Source organism: Corvus moneduloides, chromosome 6 (assembly GCF_009650955.1).
Source record: "Corvus moneduloides isolate bCorMon1 chromosome 6, bCorMon1.pri, whole genome shotgun sequence".
Taxonomy (NCBI): Eukaryota; Metazoa; Chordata; class Aves; order Passeriformes; family Corvidae; genus Corvus; species Corvus moneduloides.
The window spans coordinates 14,379,719-14,400,575 of NC_045481.1; the positions used below are offsets into that span (position 1 = coordinate 14,379,719).

Consider the following 20,857-nt stretch of genomic DNA (forward strand, 5'->3'; position numbering starts at 1 on the left):
CATTTTACAAGGGTGGTCCATAGACTAAGGGAATGTTATCTGCATGTTATGTGTAAATATGGGAAGGGGGGTTGATTAATGAGGATGTATTGGATAGTGTGGGACCTGAGTATGATGCAATTGGTATAGAATAAGGGATAGAGAATCTGCTGGGTTTAGCTGGAATAGAGTTAATTTTCTTTCTAGTAATTAGTTTGAGGCTATGTTTGGTGCTAGAAACAGTATTTACAATACAGAGATGTTTTAGCTCTTGCTGAGCAGAGCTTCCACAGTGCAAAGGCATTTCGTGCCTCTCATCCCACCCCACCAGAGAGTGGGCTGGGGGTGCACAAGGAATTGGGGGGGGTCACCTGGGACAGCTGACCCCAACAGAAGGGGTACAGTACAACATTCTGTACTATATGGGATATTCTGTACTATATGGTGTCATATAAAACATGTAAAACAGCATATAAAACAGGGGAAAGACAAAGGAAGAGGGGAGGACTATTCAGAATTATGGCATTTTCTTCCCGAATAACCATTACACAGAATGGAGCCTGGCTTTCCCAGAGATGGGTGAACACCTGCCTGCCCATTGCAAGTGGTGAATGAATTCCTTGCTTTGCTTTGCTTGAGTGCATGTGGCTTTTGCATTACCCATTAAACAGTCTTTGTCTCACCCATGAGTTTTCCCACTTTTACTTCTCTGGTTCTCTCTCCCATCCCACCACGGGAGGGTGAGCAATCAGCCCTGCAGTGTAAACACTGGGTTTTAACTGGGGTTAAACAATAACATTCATGCAAGTTATAGAGCTGCTGATGTGAGGTTTGCAATGGGCAACTTGAATTCAGGATGCAGTCCTTGTTCACATAGAGAGTTGAGGGGATGGCTTCCACAAGTAAGAGGTTCTTTCTGGCAGTGAAGATGACATTCATGGGTTGTGTTGTCCTTCCTTAGTTTTGCTTATTGGTTCTTACACTAGTCACACATTTTCCATAGTAAAATACACAAAAATTCTGCTTCAATGCTCAGATATGTGTGTTTTGAACCTTTATTCCTAAAATCAACGCTGATTCCTCTGTACCCTACTGAAATATTTTCACACTACAATGTGTTTTTTCATCTGTGCTTCCACCTGCTGCAGTGATTTGAAGAAGTTGCATTACTATTTTCTCTTTAAAAACAGCCTTATGGAATCCTTCATCATACAAGAAGGAAATTTATTGGGAACTACCACAAAATTACATCTTTTGAATAGTATTTAAGCTCTGATTCTTGTTCATGAGTCCTGCTGTGGCCTGGCTTTTGTGCTTTGACTTTATTCATCCTTCCCACCCTGAAAACCTGCTGCCAGGAGCCTGTCATCTCCATACCCGGCTGCACAGCCCATGAGAGCTGCCACACAAACCTGCTCCTGATCTTTTTCCAGCTCCATCAAAAGCAGTCAGATTTCCAAGGGGTTGCCCTCAGAGTGGAGGCAGGTCCTTACCACAGTTTACTCAAGAACCACTCAACTTTTCCTCTTCCAAACTCAGTGATCCACCAGGATGTGTAAGAAAATACATATGTTTCACATTGCCAAAAACCTTTTAGTTCTACCCTAATTTCTGAAGCAGAGACCCAAATAATCCAGCCTTCCTGGAAAAGAAACCTGTTCTTCCAACTCAGTACATTCATTGTACAATTCCTGATCTGCTTGACAATTTCTTGACAATGACCCATGCATTTGTAATTCAGGTAGTTAATAACATCTCCTTGCGCTCCCCTAGCACCTTTCACCCAGGAAGATGAAACCACATTACAGCTGTTAACAAAAAGTATCTTGCAATGCCCACTGAAGATATTTCTAATAATTCTCAATACTCCTCTAATACATAGCAAAAATTACTTCATATAAGAACATCCCATACTGGATTTGTTTATTTTATGACCTGGATAATAATTCACTGTGGTCATTTTCGGCTTTCTGATGTGTAAGAGAATCTGTCTCCCACTGTTTCTAAAACACAGCATCCAAGTCTGCACTTGATAGGTGTTTCCCATGGAAACAAAATAAAATAGATCTTTTGTACCTGCCAGTGTTGCAGACATTCAAAACCTTTCTGCAGCTTTCATTTACTAAAATAATATAATTCAGGACCATTCTTGCATTGACATAGGATTTCTTTTACCTCCCATTTTTGCCTTCTAGTGGTCAGTGCACAACTGAGGTGCAGGGAAGGTATAGAACTATGACCCCAGAGAAACAGACAGAGCAAGAGAAAGAGGAGGCAGGAGGAGGGGAATGGAGGGAGGGAGGGAAAAAGAGAGAGAAATGTCAAAGCGAATTCCTAAACATCCTCTTTAGCATGGAAATATGTACAATACATATTTCTGCAGATGTTCCAGCTGCAGATGTTCCAGTCCAAATGCAAATGACAGCACAGGTGTGCACAACACACACACACACACACACACGGAGTCACAAAGCGAGGGAGAAAGGCAGAAATTATCTTACAAAGCTGCTGCAGTAATCAGGACACTTGCTCCTGAAAATAACCATGCAAACAAACATTCTTTGTTACCTTTCTACATTTTTTCAATATTCATTTCACTATTGATATTATTTTATACCTCTCACCATATCGGAAAGATGGTTATTATTAAAAGGAAGGAAAAAGGCCTTACCATGCAGTGCATCAGGAAGAGATGAGAAGCACAGAGCATGCTGCAGAGATTAAGCTCAGCATGGCATTCAGATATCCTTTGGAATTGAAGAAAATTGTCCAACCCATTCTTCCTAACAAAGCGGACAAGTTTTCTCTAGGCTTGAATTTTTCACCAGAAGACAGATCCTTACAGTGCATTATATTTTCTTCTTCAGGAGATATATTTCCTCCAGTTAAGTTTCAGCTCCGCAATGCCATTTCCAATCAGCTCTAAGAAGTTCTTCATTCCCAGATTCGCGGTGTCATCAGAGGGACTCCAAAGAAAATCAAAGAAAGAAAGAAAAAAAGAAAATAATACCTTACCAAAGCCCTGAAATTACTATACTGAAAAGGAGAAGATATAAAAATCCCACAACACCCCCTCATTTATTCTATTATCTAGGTGTTTCACAACAATCAGTACTACCTCTTTGGTCTCATATATGCAGTGCTGATCATTTGTAACATAGGAAGAGGCAAAAACTTTCCCAATTTACACATGATGCATTTTCATTACTGCTGCTCAACTGTGTACTACCAAGCAACCCTTTTCATCCTAAGGCATCTTTAAAACCATGTGACAAAAACACCAGCTCTCCCTTTCCTTTCCCAAAGAACAAGAATATTAGAATTTCCAGAAAAATGTTGGAGAAGGTCTGACAAATAACCCAAAAATACAAATCAGATCTAAAAGCAAAACCCTTGAAGCAGGAGGCTTCTTGAGCAACGAGGTACTTTGCCTGAAGAATTTGGGGACGCACGCATTAAGTACCATAGGGAAGGAGAAAGGGGGAATGAACGGTGGCTAACGGGGTGTTTGGAGAAGATGGGGTGGGACCAAATGGGTGTCAGGCAGGAGTGGGATCCTGAGTCACCCTCAGCCTCCTGCCTGCTTGCTGACAGCAGCTCGGGCTTCCCCTGCACTTTCTGCAAAGCATATTAATTGATTCTGGTTGCTGAGCAACTAACTCTGGGGAGCCACATCGAAGGCTCCGGTTCCAGCGCAGCTTCAGCAGCAGCAGCAGAGAGAGGGGATGGTCTCCCTGCCTCTCTCCTCCTCCCAGGATCAGTCACCCTACCCGGATGTCCTTAGCTGCCCTGCAGAGAAGCTTTGCAAAAAAAAGGAAGAAGCCCCCAGTAGTGCAGCAGGGAGAAGGGGTGGGATGCTCCTCCAGCCTGCACTGCACTGGCAGGACTTGGGAGAGCAGCCCCACTTCACGCTGACAGCAACACCCCTCTGCCACCCTGCTTGGGGTGCCTGGGCCAGTGGGGCTGGTAGCCACGGGAAACCCAACCAGCTATGTCGACAGGTAGGTGAATCAGGGTGGTGCAGCAGCCTTCTGGAAAGCAAATATCATCTTCAAGATGTTAAAATGACAAGTCACACAGTTATCACAGAAATATAGAATATCCTGAATAGGAAGGGACCCACAGGGATCATGCAACTCCAGCTCCTGGCCATGCACAGGACATCCCCAAGAATCCCACCATGTGCCTGAGAACCTTGTTCAAATGTTTCTTGAATTCTGTCACGCTGTGACCACTTTTCTGGGAAGCTTGTTCCAGTGCCCAACCACCCTCTGGGTTAAGGACTCCCTCCAAATATTCAGTCTAAACCTCACCTGACACAGTTTCATGTCATTTGTGAGTTTCTAGTTGAACATGTGGCCACTTAAGCTCAGTCCCTGCCATAACAGTAACTATTGCTCATTCCTGAGCTCTTTATCATGTTGAACTTCAGACAGAGCAGACACTTTTCTGGCTGAAAGAGTGCATTCTAAACCAGAACCACCATGCAGAGGAATTTCCTAGGTATCTTTGACACTTTTTTTTGAGACTGAAAAATGGATCTCTCTGACAAAACCTTATAATTGCTTTAACTGATACATTTAAGTTCCATGGAAGAGTGAAGCAGCAAAGAGGCCATTTAGTTTTGGTCCACAAAAGAGATGGGATAACTGAGTAACTGGAGCTGGCTCAAATGGGTTTCTCCTACAGTACCTCAACTGATGGCCCAGTAGGATCAACGCAGAGGATTGATGCCAAGGGGATGGACCCTGAACAGGGCCTGACCCCTGCAATTTGTGGAGAGCTTTCACTGACTTCTGTGGCTCTAGCGTCTGAAAGAACACCCCAAAACACCACGGTGTCTGAAACAGGACATTTCTCTTGTAGTGTATAAATCCTTAGTCAGATCATGGCATTTGTTCAGCACTGACTAAGCTGAACAGGTTCCACAGGTAAGATTTAAGAAATGAAAAGACCTCAAGATTTCTCTCCCTGTGACCTGGCAGTAAGTGCAACACTAGATCTTGGCCAAACTGCTCATGCATGATTACTGTCAAAGATCTGAGCTAGATCAGCTCCTTATTCTGTTATAGTGATAGGATAAGTTAAAGGGCAAGGCCATGAGAACTGCCTTAGCTTGCAGTCACACAGCATAATTGTCTAATTCTCCCCCTGAAAAAATCCAACCTCTATCTAGTAAGACCTAGCTAAGTGGCAAACACCAGGTGTTTGTGAAAAGGAGAACAGTTATCTTAAGGAAGAGAGTAACATTTCTGACAGTAGCTTAGCTGCACCACACTCTGCTTTCATGCTTTATAAAGAAAGATCTACAGTTTAGCCTCATTTTCTTAGCAAAGCCAGATGCTTCACATATATTCAAAGCTCAGGAAGTATCATTAGATCCTGTTAGCAGACCTGCTGTATGAAGCAGATTACAGAACATATTCAGTTCATCCAACATGTTTATTGATATGAGCATATACTGGGAATTCCTAATCCCCCAAGTACAACACCCAGAGAAATATGGGACCATTTAGACCAAGGGAACAAAGAGAGGTGGAGAGATTTCACAAATTCTTGCAAAGAAATGATTAAGTTGATATGAATGTATTTCACCAAACACATAATAAAGAAAGATTTCTTTCAGCATGATAACTTGTAGTCATTTTATCTTTCCACTATTACTCCTTTACATTCATGCTGATGCCTATTGTTATCCCCAACAGTACAATCTTTAAAAAGTGTGACAACAAAGTATTAATATTTTAATGTGCTTTTTTTTGTACTTTATTTTTACAAGGTAGAATACCAAACAGTGTTGAAGTTCTCTGTATTGGAGAAAATATCATTAGACGTTTCAGGGAAGGGCAGGTGAAGGTCAAAACAATAAAACAAAACAACCATAGAACAAAAGCAAGTCAACAACAGGTGATTTCAAAATGAAAGCAAACTAGTGTGTAAGAAGGAGCTATCAGATTATTAAAAAAATTAGTGAGGTAGGTTTGGAGATGTCGACATTTGGGCAACTTTTTACCTTTTTTTTTAGCAAATATAAAGCTGCTTAGATAAAATTCAGTTTCTTACAGAAAGCAAGTACAGTATCTCTCTTTCACTTACACAAGACTTGAATTTAATCTCATATAAATGCCTTTTATTACTCATTGAAAAGGCTGGCTAATGCATATGTTCTATTCCTATTCCATTTTCTATGTATCTTTTCTCTTTCCACTTTTATATCCTTTCAATAGTAGCATTATCCTCTTTGAGAAAATGGATGTCCTGTGAGCTGAAGGACCAGAGCAAGCTAGGACCCAGTCAGCCCTCATTCCCTGAGGGAATGGTATTGCTGATGTCCCATCAAAACCTGGCAGCACCTTCCATGGTGCCCCCTACTACAGGACCTTGGATACCAAAATAATGGGGACATGAAACAAGCCATGGCACCAGGTTGGGCAAAAGCCCATTTCTGATCTTAGACTGTATTGCCAGCACCTGATAGTGTGAGAAAGTCCCCAGGGAGACAAACAGGAAGAAAAAAGACACTTCTGTCAATATGTTCTAGTCCAGAGTGTAGGTAAGGGCCAAGTGGAAAAATGGCATTTGAAGAAAGCAAGTGGGTGCTGCAGCAAGCACGAAGTGGTGGCCGAGGCCAGGGAAACAGGGCCTTTCTCTGGATGAGTGAATGCCTGTGCTGCAGGGACAGAGGGCAGCCAGGGTGGATGGGCTCCTTACTGTGCTGGGCAATTGTTCTCCTCTAACCTGAAGCAAAGCAAAGGCCCTTGGCAACCTGGAAGATGGGGGCACAGTCTGTCAGACATTTAAGAATTTGAAGCAGAAAAATCTCTTGGGAATCTCCCTGCAAGTCAGGAACAGGGAGACCAGAGAGCTGGAAGCAGAGGTGGACCAGCCTTTCTCCTTGTGTGCTCAGACAGCTTCTGCAGTGCCTGTCAGCAGCAGGTGCCTTCCCGCAGCACAGTGCAGAGGCCATCAAGTGACACAGGAAACCTCCTCCCCAGCTGCCCCAGCTGCCTGCCACAGCATGGCCCACACACTGAAAGCAGATGAAACACCTTGCTTCCCAAAACATTAGCCTTCATCATCAATCACAGCTTAATAATATAAAGACCATCACTTTTTTCCTTGCAAGCCGAACCTTCTCCAGTACCTGTGATTCAAGAAGTGAATTAGGTTTTTAAATGCGGTATTGTATGTAAAGCGTACAGTAATTTAATTAGAAATACAAAGGTGTGTCTGCATAATGAAAATTCTTTAACATATGAAATAAAAGTTGTAATTCAATTATTAACCAAATTTTGATTAAAAACTTGTGAAAATTATTTGCAAGTAAGTGTTCTGAGTATGTTCCTCATTTTGACCTTTCAATATCCTGTGTCATATTTGCTATTCAGTCAATTACAGCACAAACAACTGAATTGATTTCTTGCCTTTTTAGTTTAAATGCCATAATACACGCAGGAGAGTCTGAATCTCAGTGAGTGCATTTCCAGATCATCAGCAATTAATTGAAAAATCTTACCATAAGAAATAGACCTTCATTCAAAAAAATATCCAAAGCATGACAGAGGATATACACATAGTTTCATCTATCTGCAGAATATTTAGCATCCTTAACCTCTATCTTTAACATATTTTAAATATAATGTTATTGTAATAATTATTTTCTATATCCTATATGGCAACTGGTCTCTTTTTTTTTCCTGGATTCCATCAACGCAAATCATACGAGGATACCATAGTTGTCAAAAACTTGCAACACTAAGAAAATAGCACATGGTAAGTAAATGGTAAGTAAAGTCAGTAAAATGAAAAACTTTTAAGATTTGCTATTCTCTTTCTTTCTAAATAAATGCTGCTTTATTACAACTTAACTGCCAGCTGACTAAAGAATAATTAAAGGTTACAGCTTGTGTGTGATAATTGTTGGGTTTGTTCATACTTCCACAAGTTGGTCTGAAACAAATATTAGTGGATCTGACTTGTATTTCATTTATGGAAAAGGAAACCTCTTACATTCACTGATTTCAATGAAGTTACCCTTAATTTACATCGGTGTAGCCAGTACAATTGATTGCAGTACTAATTTTTTGTTCATTGAAGAGTTAGCTTCAGTTTACATTTGTTATGTATCAGCAATATAACACTGCTTCCTTACATCACGCTAGCACTAAAAATAGCATTTCAATACAGCTGTATCAAAAATGTATGCACAAAAATATGACTACCTGGCTAGTAGCGCAGCCACTTCCACTGCAGAAAATATATACACTAAGCATCTTTTTTTCTTTAGAAAAAGAAAACCTGTTTTGAAATAAACTTCTTAGGATGCAAAAGAAATACAAATGAATTTCAACCCATTTAAAAATTGATATCTTGTCCTAGACTTACATTCAGTATATGCAATATACAGTGGCAGTTGTATTTTTGGGGGGAAGTCATTGATATTGAAAACACAAGTTAGATATCAAAATAGAGAGTTTTATCCTAATCCTCTGCAATAGGTAGAAAAATACTTCCTTATATTTGTGGGAAGATGACTGAGCTGTGTTCTTAGGAGATTCCTCCAGTCTCAGACAGAAACTGCTTAGCCTGTTGCACCAAATAGAGGCAGACTTGCCCCTCTAATGCTGCTGAAATGGACTAGTTCTGTGCTTACATTGCCACTCCAGAAGACAAGTACTATTTTCTGAGAGGCAATGATGTGTTTGCAGTGCCCGTGTGCAAAGTGGAATCTCATTAGAAAAACAGTAATCTTGTTGTACAGCCATGTAGTAGGATAGGACATGCAATGCATGAATTCACTGAATCCCACGGGTGATCATCTGCCTGAAATTCTTTTCTAGATAAGTGTGTTCACACGTGGCAAAAAAAGCTCCCAAGCAGCAATAGTTATTACTGCTGAATAAATATTCACATTATTTCTCAACAGGCAGTATACCCACTGGGCAAAAAAATAAGAGTATGCTAATGAGGGATTAGACAGACATGGGCTAAATTAGTCCTACTACAGTTCTGTTAAGCTCTTGGGTGTGTATTACATGACACTACTATTTAATACCCTAGAACAAAAATTTCTCTCTCCCCTCTTTTTTTTTCCTTCTTTTTTCCCCTTTCTTCTCTCTTTTATTGTTTATTTGGGTTTATTCTTTTTTTCCCCTTTAGTAAAAGAGGTGGAGATTTCCTTTCCTGGGTTAACTTCCAAGCATTAAGAAAAGTAACATAACCTGAATATTTATAAGATTCACACCTAAACCTCTTAATTACTACACAGGATGGTGCTGGAATTAATATTGCATAGCAGCAGAAATAGTCCTAAATTATATTCAACTCTCCAAAATATACAGTATCGGTGTTGTCATGATAGTGCATAGTATTTGAATAAATGCACCTTGAGGAATTTGACAGAAGCCAGATTTAAGTAACTGCTGGCGTTTCTATTCTGAATACAGCTGATCTCCAGAATACCAGTTTTCTGACTGGTAAAACCTCTCAAATGCCTGTTCATTCTTTGTTTCACAAAAGATGCAGAAGCCAGTTTGGTTTTCTTTTTGCCACTAGTAGAGGTGTCTTTGTAAGCATCTTTCTGGTGAAAGTCACTGGGAACAGCTCAGAAAGTCTCTCAAGTAACAGAGAATGCCCCTTAGCTAGTGGGGGAAAAATCTCCATCAGCAATCCTCTGCCAGGCTCTTTTAAGTCCTTCCAAAATAGTCACTCCATTGATTGGTATTTTGAAAACTTTACTGATTAATAAGGTCCTGGTATTCAGAAGGATTCCACAGAGCTAAATGATACCAGCAAAATACAGAAATATAGATTCACAAGGCACTCTGAGCTATCGCCTCTTAAAAAGAAAAACCAGCAAAACAAGACAAATCAAAACCAGCCTGAACATGTTAACTCTTTATGATATATCTATTTCTTAAATATCCCAATCGCTTTCAGGCTTTTCCTTGGAGCTGGTGTCTGTTTAATTAATTAATCACAGTATTTGCACATCTTGAATGCTTTGTTTTAATGTCTCACTCCCTTCTGTGGATTTCCCTGCTGTGAGATTTTAATGAGAGCCATTTCTCATGTTTTTATGCAGAATTATGATACGGAGGAGAAAGTGATAATAACTCAGTCTTCTGTTAATTACACTTCTAATTATTCTTAGAAGTTTATTTATAATTGTGTCTGCCAGCAGGATTTGTTTCAATTATCACAGCCAGATTGGAAATGGAGCTTAAGTTAATTCTTTCTGTAAACAACCATATTTTACAACAAGCAAACAAGAAGTATTAATATTTATTTTTAACTCAAAATACTTCCTTCTCTGACAGTCATTCTTGTAAACAAAAATCTTAGAGAATCGTGTAAAATTTTTGCCCTTCAATACTAATAATATATAAGGTAGAAAATGTTCTCAGAGGACACAAAAAAACTTAATTAAGACAAAACCTATTTATGGTCAAAGGTTTTTCTTTTTTTTTCTAAATGGTAATAAGGGCTTTTATGTTAAAAGTCTTCAAATGAAAAGCCTCACCTCTAGAGGCACAGCAGTGCCATTACTCAAAGAGAATAAGTGTTCTTTCAAGGGTGAAAGGGAAAGAAATATCTATTTTTGATGCTTTTAGATTCCCATTTGCAGGCTAGGAAACCCCTTGTTTACCACAGTATTTCTACAACAATGCAGACCTCATCTGAAAAGTAAGCTGCCCAAAGATCTCAGTTCAGGAAATCCTGTTTTCAGGGAAAAACTGTTCAACAAAACTCATCTTTAGAAAGCACAATCCTATACATATTATTTCATTTTTCATATGAAATAACATTGTTTTTACCAGAGCAATCAATCTAGAAGTATTTATAGGATGACTGAAAGAGATTTAGAAATGGACATTTCAGTATGCACAGATGATTGAAATACACATTCTCTTCCAACAGTATTAAGTGTGTAAAAGTTAGGGTTTAATTTGGAGTGAGATTCATATCTTGCCTATGGAAAGAAGTAATAGCTATTGTATAGGTAATGGATTTGTAACCTGACAGACAGAAAACGACAATGTGCAATACTGCATATTTAAAATCTAGAGACAAACAGTTTGCCTTCATATCGAACATGTTTCCCTTCGACACCGGTCCCCTGCAACCCCCTGCTTCCCCACCAAAATGAGCACTGGAAGAGAAGCCTGTGGGACTTACCTGTTTGCCTTCAGAAGATGAAAAAGTTTAAACCATCAAAGTTCTTGTAACAATCAGCCACTAGCACTTAGCTTATGTGAAAATAATGACATTCTTCCATCTTTTAGATTTCTCAGTAAGTGAAAGCTGGTGATGGATGCCAGCAGCCTTGTTAAAATATCACTGTAATCCGTTCTGGAGATTGCTTAGAAAACCAAGTCATAAACATGCAGTGTCTATAGCTTCACAAGCAGCTCAGCATTTTCCAAGCGTGTACACGTCTTCCTTTTCCAACACTGTACTTCACAGAGCACTCTACCTATCTTCATTTGAGTAGAAAGAGCACAGTTGTTAAAAGCAAATCCTGTGTGAACAGAAACATTCTACGTGTTTGTTTTCTCACATCGAAGAGTTATTATTTTAGGAAAGGAGACACCCGTTGCGTTTTTTGGTTGCTGCTGTTTCCTCATCAAGAAAAGAAGAATAAAAAAAGCTTCAAATAGAGTAGCAAGAAGCAAAGAAGAGGATACAGCAGTTCAAGAAGCAGCAGGCAAGGTTGGGTGTCTTGTGATTGCTTTGAGTTAATACTCCTCAGGGGGAGATGAAAAAAGCACGAATACAGCAAAATCTGTCTTACAGAGTAAAAATCTGTTGTATAAGCCAGTCTCTGGAAAAGTAAAACAGCATGTGCATTTACTCCATTAATTTCTAGCATGCCAGCATGCTAAGGAAATTGATAGCTTTCTGTTTATTAACAGCAAACAGGTAGGAAGGAGGAAAGAGAATTCAGTATATGTAACTACTGAAATTGTTTCTGCTCTCCTGAGAAATGTATCAGATGTATTGAGGCTGTGTATGTGAAAGCAGTATTTATCAGTACCACAGAAAATGTTATCGTTTACCAGTATTTTCTGGAGCATATGTGGAGGATGAACAATTAAGAATGCTGCATCCCCTAGATGCAAACAGCACATTCGTGACTGGTCTTTCTATAGCTTAAACATAACAGGTGTTTGGGCTCTCTGGAAAATATGACTATGAAAGCCCTTACAAGAATCATAAGTGCTGAACACTTTGGAGTAACTGACCCAATTACTGGCACGAAGTGATGGGATCTTCAGCCTAAAAGCCCTAGTTTCAAATCTCACTGAAGCCCATGAAAATAGATTTTGAGAGGCTGTGGATGAGGACCTTTGCCAGCTGGCTCCTGTGTCCCTGGGCATCAAAATACAGCTAGATCACAAAGTCACCAAAAACAACTTGGAAGGAGCTGGTTGAAACCCTGCTCTGAAGTTGTCCTGGATGTGACAGTGTGATGCTGGGTCTGAATTTGCTCAGATAATATATGCAGCACAAACACATGCCTGTTTCCTTCAGGGCCAAAAAGAAAACAGTCCTTTTATTTGTCTGATGAGTCCAGTCACAGACCAAAATGCCACTGAGCCAAATGCTATTCAAGCATAAAACAAAGAAACTCCTCAGCTGCATGAATTTACTGTCCAGCTGTCACCTTTCATACTTTCCACACATACCACCCACCTGCAGCACCACCAAATCTTGCAGAACACAGCGTTCTTGACTTTAAAGCTTTCTAGTTATTAACCCTGCCATACTTCGGGTCATCTTTCCCCTTAGCAGAGCTTGATCTAGCCCTTTCCAATCAGTGGAAATACCATATTTTGGAAATAAAAAAAAAAAAATTAACCCCTCTTTCCACTATCCCTGTTGTTAGAGAGGCTGGAGTCAAAGTGTATCTGCATGATACACTGGAAACATGAAAAATGGGGAAAAGAAACAGAGCCATGTTTCATATTTTCTGGGGAACTGCACATGCCAGATACAGCAAATACCACATCCTTGGCACAGAAATCATCAATAGCTCAGGGCTTTGCCTCAAAATGCTGTAGCACTTAGTTTGCATGTTCCTTTCTTTTCCATAGTCACAATTCTGCATTTTTCTGCAATCTTGAGTATTCTAGGCTTACATATTCATAGAAAACTACCTTCCATTTGAGGGAGCTTTGGCTGCTGATCCTGTAGAGGAAGAATTTGCTCTTATCTCCCTAAGCAGTAGATATGCTAACTACTCTGTTTCTATATCTGATACCCAGGTGGAAGGCAAATATTCTTTCTAGATGCACAGCAACCCCACTGACCCTGGAAGAACCATAGATAGGAAGGTGAGAACAAGAGTTTTTTGAGCATTGCAGAGAAAATCCCAGCCCATGGCCCAGTCCAGCAACTTTCAGCGACATCGTGAGTTGTATCAACTCCATTCAGACCCTACTAGGTCCTTAAGAAAATTTCCCTCTTCCTTGTCAGCTTTGCAATTTTATTGGATGTTTGAGCCTTCCCACTGGCACAGGGCTGCTTTCCAGAGCACCACATGCAGCACCCTCGTGACGAAAAGGCAGTAAAGCAGCAATTGCATCATCTAACACAGCACATGCAAGCAAACAGCATTTCCACCCACAGAGAAGCTGCCACTGGTGCAGCATGCAGTGCTTTTTGCATGCCCACCATACACTGGGCTGAAACTACAGAAGAAGGGCTACGCCACTGCAATAAAGTCTCTGGTGTCATATGGCAGAAATCTCAATGCACATCCTGTTTTCAACTCACAGTTGACTTCTAAATATGCTTGCATTGTGTATTTTTAGCTTGCCCAAGGTTCCTATTTTGGGTTACCAGCCTGAGAAATCTTTGAAGAGGTCTGATGTTGAATGAACTTTTGAAAGACTGGTGCATTTTAACATTGGGCAGTAGGAGAAAAAAAATTAGAATGACAGATATAAGATATCAGTAGCTTCTTCCAGAAACAGAGGTCAGTGGCCATGAAATTTGTCACTATCTTGTTAAGCATCAAGGACTTCAGTGTTTTGACACTACAAAGTGCACCTGCCTCTGGTAATTATTTTGAATGTCTGAATTATCCCTCTTCCATCAGATACAATAATCTTTGTGCAAAGATATTTGCCTTATATTCTTTACAAAATACTTCCAGCACTCAAAAATACATTTTGGGAATAGAGGTCAACGTGTGTATGTCCCAAAGGCAGGATATTAATAACACTGGAGGATCTATAGTTTTCCATGAGACATGGCATTTCAGCTACTGACTGTAAAAAATTGAATTTGTTCCAAGGGTTGTTTTTGCATAGGAAGGTGACACTACCCTTGCAGAGGACTTATGGGTATTCCCTTCTCATCCTGGGAGAGTCTGACTGTCCCAGGAAGGACTCTGAGCATCTTCAGTGCCTTTTGAAGGTCAAAAGGGACTGAGTAAGGGTATATAAGCTCCTCAAGGAGACAGGATCCTAACAAGCATAATATAATGCTGTATTGTGTCATCTGGATTTTCTTATGTACTATTCTAGCATGATAAAAGCCTTTGACAGACTGGGATCAATTAATTTTATGAAATACATGCACCAAAGACCTCCAAATATTCTTTTTCTTTGTATCCTGTTCAGAGAATCCTCATCAAAGCAATTCTCTCTCTCCATCTTGGCAAGTTGTTTTCACTAAATAATATATCCCACACATTTTCCTTGGTGAAATGTAATCAAATGGTAAAACAGTCCCAAGACCAAAAAGAAGATACTAAAAAACAACTACTAAAAGTTAGCACTGTCCAGGGTGCAAGGTCTTGTTAGAAGGAACAATAAACAAGAAACACAAAGATAAACAGAGGTGGAAAATGGTGTCTTTAACAATAACATTACTTTTATTTCTAGCCAGAAACATAAATCCTGATGCACTCTGTGCATATCCATATTCATATCTGGAATAAATTTGCTCAAAGAACAAGTCCCAATACAGGAGATTGAGGAAGTTGAGTCTGCAGCCCAGGGTTCAGTTGTGGCTGAAGTTCACCCATATTTTAAAATAAAAATTTGTGATCACTTCTACTCGCAGCAGCAGCAGCAAGAAATTAAAGAACTGTGTTTAATTTTGATTAAGCTCAAACAATTCTTTTATGTCAGATATTAAATCAGTTCTAACACTGCAGAGCTGGACAGGCTGCCATTGGGCTATCTGGTGTTCCCTGTAAGAGAGTAGAGCCTGTATTTAAACATATCTATGTCATGCCAACACATGTGTCAACATGAATCTAAACTAACAACTTTTTATTTACTATCCTGTGCTCAGTATAAGTACCCAAATATCTAAGTCAAGCTTGAGGAAGAGGCAGAATTTTTTTCATGGTTCAGGGACAGAAACCCTTTATCAAAGGAAAATTATTCTGGTCTTTCAGCTGCACTAAGAGAAGGTTACAACACATTCCTTTCAGACATCATGCATGTGATGAATGGGGAAATACGGCAATAAGCTGCCAGGATATATCGATATAATGCCATTTTTTTCCTCAGATTTTCATGAACTCTATAGGGTCCAAAAGTACATTACACTCTGCAGTGAGCTAAGTCCATTAACTCTTAAAAAAAAAGTTCTAAACTGCTCAATCACCCCTCAGAACCCTGAAAACAAAAGATAAATTACAAAATGGAGGTGAAACAGAAAGAGGATGATTGAAGGCCAACTCAAGGATAAAAGTAGTGGTGGAAAGCCTAAGAGCAGGGCTAAAAAATAGGCATGTCGGGGGGAAAAAAAGATCTATAGGAAGAGGGTTGGAGAGAACTGGGGTATAGGTTGAAGAGGGAAATGTATGACAGCATTGAAACTCGTATAGAAAGGACAAAGGTGTGAAGCACACAGCCTGGGATCCTGAATTCAGGTAAGAAGGCAGAGGATTCCCCAAACTGCAATTTGATCATGTCATGGAATTAGCTGCCTAGGTCAAATTCTCTTCTGATTTACTCTCCAAGATCCAATCCTTGGCAAGAATTGGAAAAAAAAAAAAAGAAAGTGAGCATTATTTAGATTGTTCATATTTTTAAACAGGTTTAGCCATCTTTCTGCACTAAGATTTTACTAAGATTTCTTACTGAGGGCAATTCTTTCCATTCTTCTGTGTTTTCTACATGTTGTATAGGTGCCTGGTATCTAGATACCTAGGACCAAACTACTTTCTCACTGAGGACTGGGTTAAGCTCTTGAAATCCGAGCTGGAGCAGCTTCAGAAAATACTGCCTCACCCTTTCAATGCCATTTGCAAACTAAAAGTCACCACCAACAAGCTGTCAAAGCTCAAAAGTATGGAAAAGTTAAGCGTGGTAGCTCTTTGACTTCTTTTGACTCCCCAAACCACACCAGTTTATATTTTTCCTTGCTTCAGTTTTAATATCATGCATTATTTTCCACCAAGTGCTATTCTTTTGAGTCCTCATGAGTGTAAGTACTGTCCAGCTAGAATCCCAAAGGGATTACAACCATGGGTGTAATGGCAACAAGTATGGAACTATTATATTTTACAAATACAAGCTTATAGGTTAATTCAGGTAGGAACAAACCTCAGGAAGTCAATGTTTGACCCAGTTTTGCCTGCTTGTCAGAAGTACCCAACTTGCTCCCAAACTTATCTGTAAGTGAAGATTTTTACTTTTGCACATCTTGAACAGATGGGAAAGAATTTGTTTTATTTCTTCTCAATTTTTCTTTGACTGCATTCCTTCAGGAAAAGACAGTGCTTAAGTATTATGAATGTATTACAATCATTCTCACTGCATGCTAGACTGTAAGGTTCATAAAACAAAAATAAATGAACCACACAATGATTCATGCATTGCATGAGGAAGATTTTTGGAGTTGTGAAGAAAAGATCACATATGGAAGATGCAGCCCAGTCATCCATTCATACAACATTTGCATTATAGAGCACCTGTGACCAGTTCTTTCTCCTGAGCCCTTCAAAGAGTATGTGCAGTGACATTTTTTAAACTTTGTTTGAACAAAAAGAATGTTTGCATCTCATATGACTCATTAACTCTACAGAGCCATAATGTATCAATCGAGCTACATATAAAGAGGAATATAATAGCACAATGAGTCTGTAGTCCTATTTCTAATTAACATGGCTTAACTAGACACAATGAGCAATCTCACTGTGTAAGCACACTCCTGTGACTGTCATTTTAAAAATAATCTGGAAAGGTTCAAAGGATTTCAGTCCAAAAACCTGGTTCATGAAAGATCGTGTGGTTTTTCCCATAAGCTTCAGGTGACAAATGCAGAACCTTGGACAAAATCCAACTCAGGAAATTGCCTTCTAACTACATAAAATAATTTCTACAGTTTGAATTGAGTAATGTATTTTCCTGTGCACTCCATCTTAAGCTCTTGTTGTTGGGCAGCCTTTAGTAACATGAACATTTTACACAAGAGTTGTTTTGAATTCTAAATACTCCTAAACAGTTAAATTTCATGAAATATTTTAGCAACTGGTTTCAAAGGAGCCATAAAAGCTCAAGCTTTTCTATTGCCATTTTATGTTAAAGAATTAACTTCTTGTGCTAACACAGCATCTTCCTAAACTCTGTATTTAACTTCACAGTGGGTAATTTCTTATTCTTTTTATATATTTTTCTCCTACATATGTTGGAAAATAACTTCTTTTATAAGCTGTCTTGTTAGAGTCTGATTGGGAATTCTTAGCATATGGAAAGAAAAAACTTGTTTCTTTGCTTTTAGCATAGCAGATCTAATGAACAGTATGTTTTTTGTTGTTTACCATTAAACTGAATTAGTTAGAGGGGGACAATGGTCAAAGGGTGGATACTTTCAGCTCCTTGAAAATGTAAGCAGAGTCCCTGAATTAGCTTGTAATGCTATTATGAGCCTGAAATTTACAGGAAACATTAGGACTAAGGTTCTTTGAATATTATGGCTGAAGGTTTTGGAAAAGCTTAACTCAGCAAAGACACCAGAGACCATGATCCAAGCTTGCTGTTCCACGATAATTTCCCAGCTGAACATTATCTGCCTCTCTCCAACAGCAGCCTCTGGGCAGTGACCCCTTCTGAGGAGGCCCCACATCTCTGCTGGCTCTGTTCCAGTAGCTTGAACAGGGTGAGGTCTACAGTCAGTGAAGGGGGGGTTGGCTGTCTTGGTGCACAAGGAGTGTCACACTAAATCACTTTTAATAGGTTTTGTTTTGCAGACACATGCCTAGACCTGTTGGAAAACTCAAACAGTTCCATAAATGTTGAATGACTTTGTCCCAGAAGATGTGTGTTTAAAGGCTACACCTTTTTGTAAAAACATAATTCCCACACTTCACTTGTGAGTTTTCCTCTGTACTATAACACCTAATCCTGGATGAAAAATATATTTCTATTATGTGAAGAAAAATTATCTCCTGTGACACCATAGCCTGTAAAGTTCTTCTTCTCTACATAGGCTTATTTCCTTCTAACTGCACATATTTTTTCTGCAGTCAGTTTTAGATAATCATATTATTCTCTGCTAAGTTTTTCAAATTATATATCAAGTGCTTATTTTATTGAACAGCTGCCACCAAATAGTCTTAAAATGGAAGATTAAGATCCTCAAAGTCAGTCAGCGACAGCATTATAATTGTGTATACAATCTTAATACAACCATGAGTGTAGCAGTTTTGAATGCGATTTGCATACACTACTTCATCAGTATGGGATCTCCTTATGATTTTAAAAATATACGTGAAACTCAGCAGAAAATAAAGACCAGGTAGTATTTTCACAGACAAATTATGGTAAATGGAAAAATTTTTGTCCATGTCTTTTGAAATCCCATCTATTTAATAAATTATAGCTTCTAATATGTGCAAGTGAAGTTGGGGAGGTGGGGAGGAAGGACGAACTGGAGGTGTCATGGGATAATAACCATATTTTAGAGAATTGATAATCTATGAGGAAGGTGCAATTTACTAGAAAACTTTAGCCCATAAATGCAACCCTAGTATGATACACAGTAAGTTGCATGCTCAACAGTCTTCTTTAAGGTTTGGGGTTTTTTTTCTTTGCAACTTTAATGGTCTTCTAATGCTCTTTTGTGTTGCTTTGTTTTGTAATTTAATATATTATACACACGCTTATGAAAATAAGAGAACCAACTAGGAATATATTCACAAAAATATATTTTGTTTCATAGAGTGAAGAATAATTTGTATGAACACATACCAAGAACAAATACCTAGTTCTGTAATTTATTTCATCTCTGACATTGTATTTCTCTTTTTAAAATCTGCTGTACAAACTTTTCCCAACCAAATCTCATAAAGTACAATACCATTTCATGGGTGATCATTTTATTTCTGATTTAAACTGTTTCAAGCTGAACAAAATAAACCAAATTCTTTTCTCATTTATACTGTATTGCAAAATTTTCTTAATAAGTTAGTATTTAGCAGAATTCCGCAAAGCTTTTGTGATGAAATCCAGAACAAGGAGAGAACCCTCACTCATATCAAATTTACAGAAATGTTTCTTCCAATACGCCCATTTCTTAGAATGCTGTTCATCTCACAAATCTTACACTTTCAAGTATGTAAATATCAGAAACCACAGTGGTATTCATAACAAATAAAATAGATATTTTTCCACTTTGTTTTGTTATCTTTTTTGTTTCAGCTTTGTCCTTCAGCAAGTTATTTAAAACTTCAACTTTTTCTGCTCTAAGAACTTATTTATTCGTGTCTCTCCTTGGTGAAGTTATAAGGCTAATTTATATGCAGCAAACACATAAAAATTCCGCAAGAATCTGCATAAATATTTTTCTATCCTTTCATACAATATTTCATTGTTACAGTACTTGATTTCTCTATAGTTTTAGCAGAATACATGCTCTATACCTCTTAATAAATCATAAGAGAATACCTCTTAGATAAGAAGAAAGAAAAGTTTGAAATGCTGATATGAGTTTCCTATATAAAAAAAAAAACCTGTTATTTTTCCTATTTAAAAAAAAAAAAAAGGAATAGCTCCTAAAAAAACCCCCTCTATCAATCTAACGGTTTTAGAGTTCATATTATGCATAGCCTAACTCAACACACAGCAGAGATGCCCTGCCCATCAACAACTGGAAAGCTCTATGGTTTTCTATCAGAAGGGCATGTTACAAAGAATAAGGCAACAAGCAAATTTCATCTTAGCAATTCTGTTGGCCTATGCTTGAGGAAATTATAGCAAATAAATCTTTTTTTTTTCCTCTAGTCTGGAATTTCCCATGCTCTCAAAAATGATTATAAAGGGTTTTCTAGGTTTTTGCATTTAAATAAAAAAATAATAATTGATCAATTTCAGGAAATCTATGAACTTCTAAATTACTGTAAAGTAGGGCAGATGCACCAAAAGCACCTTTAGAATGGTGACTTTTAGTTTTCCTGTTTCAGCATTAAAATTTAGAGACAAAATTCTGTTCTATTTCCCTCTAGTGACTACTTTCATTGTAATAGGATTTCATTCAGATTTATTGTGAAGTAGCAGAATGGGAGATGACCCCTTAAGGCAGTCACTCATTTCTCTTGTAGCAAATTATGTAATTCCTGAATTTGATATCCAGTGCACATGGGGCATAAGATATACTTCAGTTAAAAAGAATAGGGATGAGGATCTAACATAGAGAAGGGCTTTACTGAAGTGCTCTAAAATGGAATTTCTGAAGATGTTTTCAGTTACGGTATCTGCTGCTCTGTGAACATGTTTTTTGAGATCAACTTCTGTGAATTCAAGTGAGAATTACCATTTTTCTCCAGTTAGGACAGGTTTTAAATAGTATGAATCAATTACTTCCACATAAAAAGGTAGATGCCTATTTGAGACACACTTCTGCCTATCTGGGG

At 38.6% G+C, this 20,857-nt stretch overlaps 1 long non-coding RNA gene across 6 annotated transcripts in view; it reads right to left on the bottom strand.

The window, feature by feature from the left end:
- The window catches only part of LOC116445014, a 166,212-nt gene that overhangs the window by 31,367 nt on the left and 113,988 nt on the right, over positions 1-20,857 (bottom strand). For all 6 annotated transcript variants that reach the window (XR_004240619.1, XR_004240622.1, XR_004240618.1 and 3 more), the window contains one exon: positions 2,651-2,945. This is a non-coding gene — a long non-coding RNA (uncharacterized LOC116445014). The remainder of the gene's footprint in view (positions 1-2,650; positions 2,946-20,857) is intronic.